A 9,601-nucleotide genomic window follows, 5' to 3' on the forward strand; every position below is an offset into this window, starting at 1 on the left:
ACGCAGTAGCTCGGAGATCTCACGGATTTGTTCCGCTGAGACGGTCCGTTTCCTACAAATATTCTCATTAGACATCGCGTGTAGCCTACGCTTTCAGTTGCTCCGTTCTCTCGGTTGCGTATAGAGGGTATATACAGCCGGTGTGCAGACCTTCTCTTCCAGCTGATAAGATGACGTAGAATGTAGAATTGTGTGTGTGTGTGTGTGTGTGTGCCTGTGTGTGCGTGTGTGACAGAGAGAGAGAGAGAGAGAGAGAGAGAGAGAGAGAGAGAGAGAGAGAGAGAGAGAGAGTCTCTTACCCTATGTGAATTTTGGAGAAGGGGGCGGAGGTTGAGGCAGAGAGGGAAAGATCAGCCTACCCTTGCCTGAGATTCGCAATTTAAATCATCCTCTGCGATGGTTGAGCGAATGGATACCCCAGTCACGGGAACGATCTGTGATCCTGCGGAAAAAATGAGGATGTAAAACTGTTCTAAATCACCGGCTGTTAGGTTAGGTAGCGATTGCTCATGCTGGATAAGACATCTGACGTGGAGAAGGGATCATCGCATTCAAAAAAGCATGGAGTGAAACGTCTTCGGCTGTGATCTCCTCCATGGGTGGCATCGTGGTTGATTTTTTTTATTCCTGACATTATTTTTAAGTAGGGGGGCCTTGGCGGCGCGCGACTCTATTTCTACGCTAACGGAAACCTGAGAGGAGGGGGAGGACGCCGCTGTTGCTCGGGGCTCTGAGAAGAGTCGACTGCATGGATTCCAAGAGTCCCGTTTTCACCGACGCTTCGATCTGAGAACGCGCTTCTCTCGTCCGTGCTGACAGCCCGGTGTCTGGTCTATCCATCACAGAGAGAGAGAGAGAGAGAGAGAGAGAGAGAGAGAGAGAGAGAGAGAGAGAGAGTGAGAGAGAGGGAGAGGGAGACGCGTTGAGGGGCTAACACTGGGGAGAGCGCAGAGAGGTATCTCTTCTCCCGTTCAATCGATCCACCGGAACTGGACAGGCACGGGAATCAGCCTCGGTGCGCGTGTGAGGAGAGCGATATCGCCCCTGGGGTATTCTGCCACGGGAGGGCTTCGCGTCTGACGGAGCGGGAGGAGGATACACACCGACAACCACACGCTGACAAACGTCCAATTACGTAAAACAACAGATTCCCGGCGACATATATGTAATTCGAAAGGGATTATCTTGTGCAATCTCTGATCTTACAAAAAACAGCCCTCCCCTCTCCGGAGCTAAAGCCAGGTACGTGCTTGTTGTTACTGTGTGTCAGCCAGGCTTTCGGCATCGGACGCACAGCTGGTGCGTGTGGCCAGGTTTAAGTTGGCCATGGCAGTTATTCATGAACGATTATGCATTATGTCGCGAGTTCCTTGATTTTCCAGCGATGCATCCAGGCTCATCACTTAATTGGATATCACTAGCCTCAGATTTTTGACTTCAGCATGGTGAAACGCAGCACTACTTTGCGTCATTTGACCGTGTGGCAACAAGAATAGGCTACACAATAATAATACTAATAATAATAATAATAATAATAATAATAATAATAATAATAATAAAAATAATAATAATAATGAGATGCCGTTATTTATTAATTGGTAACTGCCATCGCTACATCATTATAACAATCATAATGATAACACTGGGTGGGTCGAACTTTTACTTGTTACATTTCAGACATCGCAAATCCTGTGGATTTGGGCGGAGGGGTAGGTGTGATTTATGCCCAGTGGCTCTTGCCATGCCGCGCTGTGCATATGCAGCCAGTGCCTCATCGAATTACATTACCTTACATTACATTTATTCATTTAGCTTACGCCTTCATCCAAAGTGACTTGCCAAGGGGCCGGGGAGCATTAGCCAATCATGGCGAGAGGGAATTCTCCGTGTTCTGCCACAACCGGTGGCGAGGGTCTGCCTTTAGTGTTTGCATTTGCATTTTTTCCTATGAACGCAGTTGCCGCTATGTGTGTGCGTGTGTGTGTGTGTGCGTGCGCGTGTGTGTGTCACGCACGCCGCGATGCAAGGCCCCTCGCGTGTTGCTGTGAGCTGGGAGGAGGCTGCAGGCCAAGACATAACATCACAGGTCAGTGCCTCAGTGGTATTGGATTTAAGGTGGTCAGGACATTCGACCGGCCTACTATGGGCAGCCTGAAGTTATTAGTCACCGAGTTGAGTAGGGGCTTTGCGGATGTTATCCAGACCGACTTGTGAAGTCACCACGACTGTCACATGCTCACATCTAGAGCTGCTGCTTGTAGTAGGCCTAGGCTACAACTTGAAGAACCGTTCGCTGCATGTACGACCACAGCTATGGCAAACTTGCATTGGCGACATGTGTGAAATATTTCGCCCACGGCCTTTCCTCGCAGGTGAACTGGGGTCGAAGGTGAGGTGGAGGGAGTGCACTATCATGATTAATTCTGCAACAGCTGACTTTCCCCGCCCCCTCGCACTGTTTACGGGGGTCTCAAATCGCCTCCTTTAACGGGACTCTTCCCAAAATAGAGGGAGGGAGGGAGTCGCATGGACCCTTCTCGAGTTCCCCGGTCGTCCAACGCCTCGTCAGCTCTCTCTCTCCCTTTCGCCGTTCATGCCGAATAGTCGCGAGCTTACCTCTGCAAGCGCTGTGCACAAAAATGGAAGAAGTCCACATCACATGGCCTCTGGGGACGTGCGGCGCGAGCCCACTCAGCATTGTTATTAAGCTGCACGACCCTGCTGTTGGGGCCGCCACGATATATTTGTCATTAATTGTGACTCCACCCTATGCTTTAGCTCATTAATATAATATTATGAGATGAAAAATAACAAGCTAAACAGCAAACCCCAGCACTGTAAAGTAGTCTGGTTAGTAGGCTAAGTGTTTTTCTGTTTGTTTGTTTTGATTCTACTTCATTGAGTCCGTTATTTTTCATGTTAGATTTAATGCGCTTTATTTGATCACTCACATAGCTTGGCCACGATTTCTATTCTATGCTGACAGACCGGCATAGGAGCTGGCATTTGAACGCTGTCATCAGTCCAGTGTCCTCTGGGCAGAAATATCTGTCCGCTAATGGAGAGAGAGAACACATTAGCGTTTAACCATTATTAGTATGGTAATTATTCTGGAGCGCCTAATTGCTACTGGCGCTGCCCTCGTCAGAATCACTGCGGGCGCACTTTGTAGTATGGGGACATTGGCAGGCCGGAGAGACGCGCGTCTTAAAATATCTCCTTCATTTTCCGCCACAGATGAATTCCTCAGCAGAGAAATGCGCATACAAATCTGTCCTACGATGATGGTAAAAATTATGGCATTATTCGTTTTTCAACTTTGAAAAAGTCACCATATAAATTATATGCAGAATATGCTAGTAGAAACTATTTGTTGATTATATAAGTATAATGATATTTGTAAATTCAATACAAAAAGAAAGAAACCATTAAGAATGAGTTGTTTGGGTAATCTAATTAAAATGCAATACTTTAGATGGTAGATCATCCAATTAAATAAGTAATCACTTTCTGGCAAGAAAGTTCTAATGAATTTGGTTTGAGGCATAGAGAACCGCACTACACAGTCTTTGTATGGAGGTAGATACCTGGACATAGCAAACCTGTTACAACTATACAAATGCAGAGCGAGAGAGAAAGGTGAGAGGGAGGGAGATTCACCAGTGTGAAAAAGACAGCGTGATATTACACTGTCTTTTTTACAACCGATGGAAATACTTTTTGAGAGATAGAGAAAGGGGGGTCTAGAATTGAGAGAACTCCGAGACCTGGGCTCTTTGGTTTCACATTCTGGGCATGAGATGAATGCCAGAGCGTGGGTCTCAGCGTTTAGCATGACTGAGTTAGATAATCAGCACTCTCCCTGACCCCTGGGCCCAGCCACACTCACCTCCTGGTCCAGCACGGCACTGCCTGCTTTGGCGGCACGCTGCGGCTGCTGGGTTTGTAATCGGAGAAGAATGTGTTCTCCAGAAAATTGGTCAGGGCTTGGTGAGGCAGTTTGAATAAAAGAGGGAAAATGTAAATATTACAGGGTTTATTCTATTCAGCCTGTTTTAATCAAAGGTTCTTGACAAAAGTTCTAATGGGTTGGCCATCAACAGAGTGTTCATCACAATGGTCAAGTTTTTCATGAAGTCATAGTGTAATACTGTGCCTGACAATAATCAGTGGCTCCACTATAGGTACATAAGTGGGATCAACTCAGAAGTTTGACGTGGAGCATGTGAGAACTGTGCAAAGGCAGCATGGGAAATGCTGAAGAACTTTGAGGCTGAGATTCTCAGTCTTATGTTAAAAAGCCCTCAATTCAGTACTGCTGAGCTACTCCAGCACTACTGTTGATATTCATACATTTCATAGATGTAATTCTTTAAATCCTCATCGCCACATTCTGTCTGTATTATCAGATCAGATAATAGTGTGGACAATTGCTGAAGGGCTGGAGAATGTTGCTGATGAAGATTTCTATTTAGATTAGTGAGCTATAATGTCATTGTACTGCTTGATAGTGGGGTAAGGCCATCTGATGTTGACTCTGACTTTAAAGACAAGGGGTGTACAGTATGGTGACATTTGCACAGTGGCTAAAAGCACACTGTTTTTCTAAAGGTAGATAATAAATCATGCACAAGAGCTTTGTATTGGGAGTTAGAAACCGGAACAGCTCCGCAGTTTGTGCCTCAAAGTTTGGCATCACTTTCTCTGTGGAACAATTATCAGGGCTGTTCTAGAATACTCTGTGGATCAGGTAAAGTAATTTGCCATTCTAAAAACATTTCAGGGATGAAATCGTTCCAAGCATAATCCTGGCACTATCTTAGAGAGGGAAGCTAATGCTGTTACGCTGGCAAACCCGCAGTTGTTCATACTCCTCGCTGAAAATATTCCTGTGCCATGGAATCCCGTAGTAAATGTGTTAGTTGCTGTATTGTTTTAAGTTATGTATAATGGATAAGGAGCCACGCTTTTCCAATGACTGTACATCTCAGTGCATGTTAACGTGGAAAAAAATAGCCCATCAGACAAATAAATTAATAATTAAATCCAGCCGACCCACAATCTTCGAAGAACAAAAATCAGTATCTAATGAGATGTGGCCTTTTAGAGTCGTCCTTTAGGCCTCTGTCTGTCTCAGTCGTCCCATCATGACTGTATAGCTGGCTAAGGCAAACCGCAAAGACATGAATACATATCATGTTAATGAAGGGTAACGTCTAATTACAGAATATCAGTAGTCACACTGTGATTCACTCAAAGTGTCTCTGGCTCACAGAGAATGAGGGAGAGAGAGAAAGAGATAAATGGAGAGAGACAAAAAGAGAGAGATGCAGAAGGGAAGGGCTGTTGGGACATGATGAATAAATGAATAAAATACTCACAGCAAACACATAATTATACAATAACAATTAAAGGCTGAAAACACTCAGCGGTGTGTTATGGGTGCCCGCACCTAATCATATGCTCCCATGGACTTTCATTTGCCAAATCAGGTGTGTGTGTATGTGTGTGTTTAGTGAGAGAGAGAGAGAGGCTGTGTGTGTGTGTCTGTGTAGTGCGAGAGAGAGGCTGTGTGTGTGTCATGTGTTAATGTGTGGATATCTGTGTGTGTTTATGTGTGTGTGTGCATGTATGCATGCGTGCACTCATGTGTTTATGCGTGCATATCTCTGTGTGTGTGTGTGGGCGTGCGTGCGTGCATATCTGTGTGTGTGTTTATGCGTGAGCTCATGCACTCATGTGTTTATGCATGCATATCTTTGTGTGTGTATGTTGTGTGTGTGTGTACATATGATGCATACTACAGCTTCCTCCAGAGGATGGTCCATCCTATATAAAACACATAAATATGGATGTGGAACATCAACGTTATTGGAAAGCTTTGAAGAATATTTATTTCAATGAACCCATCAAAAACATGCTTGGAACCTCCCTCCTCTTCCTCATCTTCCTCATAATCTTCTTCCTCCTCTTCCTCCTCCTCTTCCACTCTCTCCTCATCTTCATCTTTCTCTTCCTCCTCCTCCTCGTCCTCATCTTCGTCCTCCTCCGCCCCCTCCTCTTCCTCCCTCTCATTAATTACTTTTTTTTAACCGAGCTGGGAACACGAACACACACCAAACTTGGCGTGAGACCTCTTTTTGGTGTGTGTGTGTGAATGTGTGTGTGTGTGTATTTGTGTGTGTATGTGTGTAATAATTCAGGACAGAATCTCTACTCTCATTATCGTTGTTATTTACCTTAAGGAGCTGACGCACACACAGACGCACACATGCAAATGCACAGGAACACACACTCGCTCAATCTCACACATGCGCTGGGGAATATATGTTTCTGTGAGTTTGTGTGTGTGTGTGTGTGTATGTGTATATGTGTGTGTGTGTGTGTGTGTGTGTGTGTGTGTGTGTGTGTGTGTGTGTGTGTGTGACAGGAGGAGGTTTATTCCAGTCCACATGTTGCTGAAAATATGTCCCTTGATAAATTCTGTGAAATCTCACCAATTCCTTTGAATGCTTGTTGGTAGCATGTTTTGCAGGTTTCCTGCTGGTCATTACTACAGTGCCATGTCACTGTAAGCCCTGCTGGTCATTACTATAATTACTATAGTGCCATGTCACTGTAAGCCCTGCTGGTCATTATTACAGTGCCATGTCACTGTAAGCCCTGCTGGTCACTCTCCATCCATCCCTGACCCCTCCCTCCTCAACACTTTCAGGCCTGGACGTACAAAGAGCGTATTTTTCTGTCTGCCATATTGCGTGGAATTGCCAAAGCTTTCACTTCATTGTCACACTTTCACGCGGAGGTCAGGGGAGGATCAGAATGGGTAGCATTAACATGTGGGAACCTGATCAGAGTGGGTAGCATTGATATGTGGGAACCTGATCAGAATGGGTAGCATGTGGGAACATCATCAGAATGGGTAGCATTGATATGTGGGAACCTGATCAGAATGGGTAGCATGTGGGAACATCATCACAATGGGTAGCATTGATATATGGGAACCTGATCAGAATGGGTAGCATGTGGGAACATCATCACAATGGGTAGCATTGATATGTGGGAACCTGATCAGAATGGGTAGCATGTGGGAACATCATCTGATCAGAATGGGTAGCATGTGGGAACATCATCAGAATGGGTAGCATTGATATGTGGGAAACTGAGGTCGGAATGTTCCTCTACAGTCGCTTTCAATATTTCATACACTCCACCTGTGAACTTTGTGCATTTAAGAGAAACTTACTTTTGGGCAGAAATAAATCAGTGTGTGTGAGTCAGGAGGGTCTTTTTGATGGCCTGTGTGTGTGTGTGTGTGTGTGTGTGTGTGTGTGTGTGTGTGTGTGAGTCAGGAAGGTATTTTTGATGGCCTGTGTGTGTGTGCCTGTGTGTGTGTGTGTGTGCCTGAGTCAGGAGGGTATTTTTGAAGGCCTGTAGATATTTCAGGTGTGCCTGCTGTTTGTTGTTGATCCGGAAGAATGCGCGCTTATGGCTCAGACACACGCTGCAGATGAGTCAACTCTATCAATTAAGCATCTCAAATTCATTTGCATACGCTACAATGACATATACAAATCACAGAGTGTGTGCATGTGTGTGTGCGTGGGTGCATGCGTCTGTGTGCGTGTGTGTGTGTGTGCATGCGCGTGTGTACGTGCGTGTGTGTGTGTGTGTGTTTTTTGTGTGTGTGCATGTGTGTGTGTGTGTATGTGCTTTTTGTCCTTTATATCTTCTCACATGTGGTAAACACACACATGTCTCCTGGGGTCTGTTCTATATGGATGCAGCAGCTCTCTAACACTGAGCCTATAGCCTGCATACCTTCCCCTCCTAATTGAGCTGTCGTGCCAAGAAAACACACCAAAGCCCAATCCATCTCTGGCACGGGCTATACAATGCTGACACAGTAGGAAACAGATTGCTCACACACACAGGGTCAGCAGTGGAACGGCATTGGAGCCCCGCATATGACCTTTGACCTCTGAGCTCCCTGACCCTAACCTGCCCCCCACCCCTGGCCCTACCCCTATTCCTCCTAGAAGCCCCCGCCCCTGTGTCACTCCAGAGTCATATAGTGTGTGTGTGTGTGTGTGTGTGAGTGTGATGCAGGCCATAGTAAATTTGATGCTGATTGGCACTATCAGATGGGGAGCCTCGCTGATGCACTGATAACTTCAGTGATAATACATTAACTGATAAGATATGAGATGGCCGGCCATCTGGCATAGATGGAAGATTGTGCCTGAATGTAGCGTACATCAGTTGCATCTCTCTCTCTCTCTCTCTCTCTCTCTTATCTTTCTATTACACACACACACGCACACACACTCACACACACACACAGGAGAAATTAGAGAGAATTCATATCTAAATTTTTTCATCAAAGCAGGTGCCACATGGTAATAGATGCAGACACATGGAACACACTGATGAGCCCGGCATACGGTTCCTACATTGCAGCTCTGCCTGTCAGCAATCTCAGGCTCTGTGTCACATGCTCGCATACTGAATGTATAGAAAGAGTATATTAGCTTGCAGGCTCTCTTGTCCATTTAGGGGGAACATAGTAATGTTTTAAAAAAATAAATAACGAAAAACACTCGTTTCAATTCCCTGTTTCCATGGCAACAAGTGTGGACTCCCCGTGATGCTGATGGAGCCCCTAATCTCAATCAGTATGAGAGCAAATGCAAGACAGGGGCCCACACCTCAGCAGTGTGTGTGTATGGTGGGTGGGTGGGGGGCTGTATGTGTGTGTGCAGGTATGCATGTTCTGCACGTATATGCACCTGCCCAGTCGGTTGTGTGTGTGTGTGTGTGTGTGTGTGTGTGTGTGTGTGTGTGTGTGTGTGTGTGTGTGTGTGTGTGTGTGTGTGTGTGTTCTTGACCACATGTTCCACACATGTATCTGCCCACCTGCCTCTCTGTGTGTGTGTGTGTGTGTGTGTGTGTGTCTGTGTGTGGCACTAAGACACTAATAGATCCCATCCATCCAGTGGAGATAAAGGCATCTGGCACAGGAGAGAGGGAAGACAGGTAACTTAAATGGTGGGAATCCTAAGAGGACACACACACACACACACACACACACACACACACACACACACACACAGACTGAGAATAGGACACTGATCTACAGGGGATAGTGAGCACTGGACTGGTGCTGGTTCAATGAGTGCCTCTGACGAGCGAATGATGCTGTGATTGATCCACCTGAGATGGGAATGCTGAAAGTGGCGTCTTCTTCTGCATTAAGATGACAGTGGAGGGTGGAATGTTGCATTGTGCTGCCGCTATACGGTTCTCTTGGGCAGTGTAAATTACCTAACGAGTGTCTACATGTTAAAATAGTGTTTTATTAAAATACCAACAGCCTTACAAGCCTTCTGGCAAATAACACCCACCTCATACACACACACACACACACACACACACACACACACATACACACACACACACACAGAGTCATGTACACTCACCAGTGTGCGCTTAATCTTCACAGCACGCAAGGGACTTGATCCACACATTCATAGCTTTTATTAGCAGAGATATTTTTATTGGTATCATGTTGACTGAATTGAGAACCATATGGGATCCCTCC

General features: G+C 45.7%; 1 protein-coding gene across 4 annotated transcripts in view; it reads left to right on the forward strand.

The window, feature by feature from the left end:
- The first annotated feature begins 281 nt into the window (after positions 1-281).
- The window catches only part of slc8a3 (solute carrier family 8 member 3), a 100,016-nt gene continuing 90,696 nt past the window's right edge, over positions 282-9,601 (forward strand). For 2 of the 4 annotated variants that reach the window (XM_042073365.1, XM_042073363.1), the window contains exon 1: positions 282-1,242. The gene's annotated coding sequence lies outside the window, so the exon portion shown is untranslated. The remainder of the gene's footprint in view (positions 1,243-9,601) is intronic. The other 2 variants (XM_042073362.1, XM_042073364.1) reach the window with 1 other exon arrangement.

This window comes from Alosa sapidissima, chromosome 19 (genome assembly GCF_018492685.1).
Source record: "Alosa sapidissima isolate fAloSap1 chromosome 19, fAloSap1.pri, whole genome shotgun sequence".
In the NCBI taxonomy this organism is placed as follows: Eukaryota; Metazoa; Chordata; class Actinopteri; order Clupeiformes; family Clupeidae; genus Alosa; species Alosa sapidissima.